Source organism: Octopus sinensis, linkage group LG2, assembly GCF_006345805.1.
Source record: "Octopus sinensis linkage group LG2, ASM634580v1, whole genome shotgun sequence".
NCBI classification, from domain to species: domain Eukaryota; kingdom Metazoa; phylum Mollusca; class Cephalopoda; order Octopoda; family Octopodidae; genus Octopus; species Octopus sinensis.
The window spans coordinates 203,814,816-203,822,315 of NC_042998.1; the positions used below are offsets into that span (position 1 = coordinate 203,814,816).

Genomic DNA, 7,500 nt, shown 5'->3' on the forward strand with positions numbered 1-7,500 from the left:
CGCATACTCACTGGGAGTTGATTGAAACACACACATGCACACACACACACACACACACACACATATCCACATACGTTCAGAGAAATGTACATACATATTTACAGGTAACAGATTTCATGTACAACACCCACATTTCTGAGTTGTTGTGAGGTTATACATGAGTGTGAACGTGTGTTTATGCACACACACACACATACATACACACGCATATATACATATATATCTATATATAAATATATGCATATATATATATGTATGTTTGTGCGTATGTATACGCACTAACAAACACATACGTTCGTGCACGCACACACATGTATAAATACATTCACTAGTATACAAGACTGTGCCCCGCCATGGACACAGTCTAATGACTGAAAGAAGGTAAAGATGAATGATATATATATATATACATACATATTTACACACACATATGTATGTATAAATAAATATATATGTATATATATACATATATATATATGTGTGTGTGTGTGTGTTGTGTGTGTGTGTGTGTGTGTGTGTTTGTGTGTGTTTGTGTGTGTGTGTGGAGGCGCAATGGCCCAGTGGTTAGGGCAGCGGACTCGTGGTCGGGGGGTCGCGGTTTCGATTCCCAGACCAGGCCTTGTGAGTGTTTATTGAGCGAAAACACCTAAAGCTCCACGAGGCTCCGGCAGGGGATGGTGGTGATCCCTGCTGTACTCTTTCGCCACAACTTCCTCTCACTCTTTCTTCTGTTGGCCTGCTCGCTTAGCCAGCGGGGTGGCGTCATTTGAAGGCTAAAACAATGCGAAGCGCATTGTGACCAGCGACGTGTAGAAACATCTGATAGCCTGGTCGGTCACGGTGATCACGGTGATATATATATATATATATATATATATGTAGAATATGGGGGGGGGTTGTTCACTGGTGATCTAAGTGAATAGGTATGCTGTGGTCGTCCGTTAGATTCCAAGTTGGCAGCTGAGGCTGAAGCTACGAATCTACATTAAGGCTCCGTGTTAGCAGATGTAATACATTAGAGCGAAAAGGGCAATAAAAGCCAAGGTAGGACGAGTATCTTAGATAATTTGTAATACTTTAATTAGGGTAAGGTGAATTTGGAGTCTTACAACTGTTTCTGGGATAACCCAAGTGATAGGCTAGCATGTCCGTAGACTGGCAATTCCATCATGAGAGACAAGGTATGCATGAAAGTTCTAGATGGAAATTCACAGTTTATAAGGAATAAAATAAAAGAAGAAAGAGCAATTGTAGAATACAGACAGGTGAATAAAGTTCATAGATCATCTTTTTCCAGAGGTTATGGAGGTTGGTCCGTGTTTGTGTGAAGGTATTAGCGATTAGATATAATCTCAGGAAGTACGGACCTTCACAGAAGTACGGACTAACCACCATACTCTCAGGAATAAGATGAGCTGTGAACTTCATTCTGCTGTCTGTATTTTTCTGTCTACTTTTACTCTTTATTCCTCTGTTTTATTCCTTGTAAACTGTGAATTTCCCTGTCTAGAACTTTCATATATATATATCTATATGTATAAAACTGAGAATGTGTGTTTGTCTGTTTGTCTGTGTGTATCCCTAAAACTTGAGAACTACACAACCAATTTCATTCAAATTTTACACATGCCTTACTTAAGGTCCGGGGAGTGTCATCGGCAAAAATTTTTTAACTTTTTCCCTAGGGTGACCCCACAGCAATATCATATCTTCTCAACTATTTCAGTATTACGTGTTAAAAGTGAAACAAAAACATCTCTCTATTGTAATGCAGACATTCACTTTTAATACTGAAACTATTAAAGTGCAAGTGTTATATAACAGGGATGAACCATTAACAGTGGTCATCCATTTTGCTAGAAGAATATCCGCTATGGTCTTATATGCTACACCGCTGGTTTTCAATTCATATTTATCAAATTAATATTCAATTTTTCACCCTTATTATGTGTGTGTGTGTATTAGCAATTCGTATAAAATTGCATCAATGACTTGAACTTGAATAAGTGGTTTCACATAAATGGGGATAAATTAAAAAGGTTTGTTGTTATTATTTTTACTGTTTCACTATTGTAATCTCGTTTGATGGTTCCTCGTCAGGGAAACGTTGTTGTGTTGCATTTGTTAAATAATTGTAAACCGTAACCCTCTTCCTTTCGGAGAAGGGGCTTTGGTTATTGTTTAAAAATTGAATTGTGTCCCTGTTTCGGGAAATTGACAATATTTTCACTGTCTTTACGGAAGCATTTTTGTTAAAATGCCTTCGATAGAAGAAAGTCCAAAAATGAATTTCGCTGCAGCCGTACACTTCTATACAAGAGGGAGGACAAGATCCAATTGATCGAAATTGCAAGAGACGGGCCTACAATTCCAGTCTGTTATATATTTTGAGTATTGTTATCACTAGCGATATCAAGATATAACTTGGACTCCACCTGTACTTGCTTGCATGATTCATTCCTGAGAGAGTATGAGACCTTCGGGCCATTTGACGTTGGGGAAGTGTGAAATCACCCAAACGAAATATGGTCACGTGGTGTTCCAGATTCATGAGGATTCTTTAATACTTGTGAGGCAATCTTCAAACTTGCCTATGTGATTTGGAGCATCCGGTGGGCAATATGTATATATATATATATAATATATAGATATATATATATATTATATATATATATATATAGATAGTAGATAGATAGATAGATAGATAGATAGATAGAAGATAGATAGATAGATAGATAGTAGATAGATTATACATATATACTCTCTCCAGCGTCGCCGTGAGCGGTACATCATTTGTACGATGTGGAGAATATACCGCCAACTTTGCCCAAACGACCTGAACATTAGCTTCAAGGTTCATCTAAGACTGGGACCACGGGCCATACGTCCCCTGCCCAATTCAAGATCACAGCATACATGTACACTGCAACATAAGTTCTTTTCCTCAACAGGCCCTGCCCTATTTAACATTGTCTCGAAAGAGATCAAAGAGGAAAAAGATCCCATCAACTTTAAACGGAGTCTGGATAGATTCCTTCAAAGAATACCAGATAAGCCACCCATAATTGGATACAACTCACCCAACAAAAACTCACTACTTGAATGGACCATAAACAAAACTTGATTTAAACAGGATTCGAATAATCCTATCAGGTGGTGCTATTAAGTTTGACATGGCCTGGACCAATGTTTGGTCGAAACATATCTAAGTTTTATCTAAGTTTTATATCTCTTATTATAAAAGGCAGATTTTATCTGCCTCCCTTTGTAACTTATAGAAATCTACAATATAGGATTTCTTCAATTACAATTTACCTAGCATTTTTAAGAGTAGAATGCATCGGGTCATGCCAGGTCCAGTTTTTAAAATTTAAACTCCAATTAAGCAAAATTTACAGAAAACTCACATTCTGGTGTGTATGTCAAATGCTTTTCTTAATGTGGTTTACACCACACGCACACGCACACACACAGTGTGCAACGAATAAAATGAAAGTAAATAGCGACAGAGTGATTTGAGGAAGACTAAACTGAAAGTATTTAAACCACTACTCAAAAAATAAAAAAACACAGCACACAGAAACAAATAAATACATAACGATTTACTCCTCACACAATTTCTTCAATTAGAGTTTACCTAAGATTTTTCAAAGTACTCCATTCAGTCATGCATAACATATTTCTTTCAATTTCACCCCCAATTAAGACAAAATTCGAGAAAACTCAATATTTTAACATTCACTCCGAAAGCATTGATGTACATGTGTGCGTGCGTGAGTGTGTGTGTGTGTGGTGTTTGATGGGTTGTGCGACACAGAAAGTGTGGTGTGTAAGTGAAGTGCTTTTGTTAGTGTGTGTAAAGAGACAGACAGAGTGAAAGACAGAAATAACTGAACTTTTTTTATTCACTTTTTGTAGTGAGTGACTGAGAGAGAAAAGAGAGAGAGAGGTTATGTATGTATATATGTATGTATAGCTTCAGTGACACACACACACAAAAACACATACCTACGTACACCTAAAGCACGCACACACACACACACACACACACACACACACACACACAAGCGGAGCGCGAACTTCAAAATTTTGGTAGTATTAATTTGCGAGCGTACTTCTAAGCGCGCGTAATTGAAAGTTTTCACTATGATATCATCACGTGCGAAAAAATTCGAAGGGTTTTGAACAATTGAGATACACATGTCACGCCTGTATTGAAACCATTGCTAAGCTGCCGTAATTGCTTAATTAAGACTTTGTTTAAATTGAAAGGGGCAAATATGTGACGAGGTTGAAAAAAAATACCCCAGAAAAAAAATGTAATGCTGGTATTTATATAATTCACTACTATTTTGCTACAATGTCATGAAAAAGAAAAAAAATTAGGTATGTAAATCGAATTCGCCACCCCCTTTTCCCCGTTCGCGTTTGTGTAAAAAAAATTATTATTTAAGTTTTAAAAATTATTTACTTTGTTCAAATAATATTAATATTAATTAATTTTCAAGAATTATTTAATTTTATTCTGTAAATATTAATTAATTCATTTATCTGTAAATCCGCGAGGTTGTTACTCAGGCACCTAGAATGGTAACCTTCAACTAACACTATCTCCTCCGAGACCCTGCGGCGCAAGTTGACCAAAATTGAGAGTATGGTAGAAGAAGGGTTGCTCTTCATTCCGTAGAACATAAAATTCAAATCGGACCATGTTAACACCAAATTTATTTACATCAAAAAGATGCTTTTTTCTATGAAAATCCCTATTTTTTACGATTTTTTCACTGCTGTGTCGCCACTTTTCGGTGTATTTCGACCAGAAAAATGTTCACAAAATTTTTACTTTTCAAAATTACAATTCCAGCGGGTCGAAACAAACCCGAGCAACGCCGGGCGATACTGCTAGTATATATATATATATATATATATATCATATATATATATATATACATACATACATTATATACATACATACATACATACATACATACATACATACATACATATAAACATACATACATAATATATACATACATACCTATATATACATATATATATAATACATATATATATATATTTTATATATAATATATATATATATACATACATATATATATAACTACATATATAATATATACATACATACATATATATATCATACATACATACATATATATATACATACATAATATATGTATATACATACATATATATATGTATATAAATATATATACATACATATACATATATATATATACATAATATTATCATACATATACATTATATACTACTAATATATATATATATAATATCACACATATATATATACACATATACATATATATATTATATACATATACATACATACATTACATATATATATATATATATATATATATATATATATATATATATACGTATATATACTAGCAGAGATACCCAGCCTTGCCCGGTTACATTCAATTGAAGAATTAAAGTTTTCTGTTATATATATATGGATACACACACCACACACACACACACCACACACCACACACACACACACACACGCACACGCACGCACACACATATATGTATATTAATATGAAAGTACATGAAGTTTGTTAAAAAAAAGGGGATCATGTATATACCTCCTGGCCGTTGAGATTATAACACCTCGTTGTAAACAATGTTCCTTGCTTTTCCTTGTGGAGCCTATACAAAAAGGTTTCTTTTGGTTCCTATTCTTGAGCAGCCAACATACTGTTGCCCATGCGAGAAGCAGGGCTCTTCCAAGAGAAGACCGGCTACAGAGAGGGTTTGACCCTGAGATTTGTTAATGGACATGGCATAGCTGACACGAAGGGGGAATTGCAGTCTTCTGAATGTAAATGGAATTTTTCTCCTGATGGAGTAAGAGGAATTCTTGGAATAAAGACGTCATCACCTTTTCGACATCCAGAAAGAATGATCGCCTCGATAACGTGTGACATCATTTTCTTTATCACCAGTCGTGTTCCATTGCAAAGTCTTGGTGGTTCCAGATTGCGGAGTAGCATTACAGGAGTTCCAACTTTAATTGCTAATATGTGTGGATGTAGTCCAGGAGGCTCCAGTGAATTGAGAAATTCAGGAGGATAGTTCACAACTTCATTTATATCTGGAATTGTATCAACAGATTTGTAAGTGTATATAATGCCGGGAAGAGAATACATTATCTGTTGATTAATTTTGTTAACAGCGACGTTTTTTGGAGCTAATATTGCTCTTTCACACAGCCTATTGTGATTTTTGTAGTTTTGTGTGAAGTTGGGAAAGACTTTGTTTTTGAGGCCATCTACAGAATTAACAACAGAGGAAAATGACCACACTTCCATTTGTGCCTTTGAAAAGCGAGAAAGAGTAAGGAGGAACGACATACGATGTTTTCTAAGAAAACTCGAAAAAAAATTCTTTCCAGATTTGTAATCTCCACATTTTAAATTTTCAAAACATTTTGTTTTTTTTGTTTTTTGGCAAAATCACAATCTCCGATATCGGAAACATAGAAATCCGAAGAAAATTAAAAAAAAAAAAATAGGGTAGGAGGGCTAACACCCGATCTCCGCCTATAAATTATCTTTTCCATGACTTGTTTTTAATAACTCTGTCACCCTAATCACATTCCTTACATACATGCATACACACTCAGCATGAGCGATATAGTGTTTTGGAGACAGAGAGAGAAAATGGTAAAATGTAGAGACAGTGGAGAGTTTACCAAGAGAAAAGCGGAACATAAAAATGGTAAACATAGTTTCTGTTTTGGTCACAGATTTTGAAATTTTAAAATTAAGTGAAAATTTTCACATTTGGTACATTGATGTATTCTTTACGCTGAATCCAAGTTTGTCATTCTTTTATTCCAGAAAACTTTTGGGAAAATGTTACAGGAGTTTAAAGTTCGATCATTTTTACCACAGCAGTGAACAGGATTTGTGCGTAATACTTGTGACAAAATGAAAGTAAATATTAGAAGACGAAATTTTAAAGAAAATGAAAGCAATGCGTCTGAATTAATACATACAGAGAGAGAGAGAGAGAGAGAGAGAGAGAGAGAGAGAGAGAGAGAGAGAGAGAGAGAGAGAGAGACAGACAGACAGACAGACAGACAGACAGAGACAGGCAGTAATAAAAGTGTGGTAAATCATAAGGATAGATTCATGGTGACAAACAGAGAGGTGAGTTGTCGATCTAAAAGTTTTTTATTATTATTTCGAACGACATTGACTTTGGGACGCAAATTTTGAAAACAAAATTCGTTTTATTTCGAGGATACACTGTTTCCAGGTTTTGGGGCTGAACACGCATACATAACCACATACCCCCGCATTTATATAGTAAACTAGCAGTATATCCCGGCCTTGCCCCGGGATTAAGTTACGATTATTAAGCTAATCAAGTTCTTTATTTCAAACCAAACTAAGCAATAAAGACGTCAAATTTGGGCGAAATCCGTTGAAATTAGTTATATTATAAATA

General features: G+C 35.2%; 1 protein-coding gene across 1 annotated transcript in view; it reads right to left on the reverse strand.

Moving 5' to 3' along the window:
• The window catches only part of LOC115227410 (homeobox protein Hox-B3-like), a 57,046-nt gene that overhangs the window by 41,343 nt on the left and 8,203 nt on the right, over positions 1 to 7,500 (reverse strand). The gene's annotated exons all lie outside the window — the stretch shown is intronic.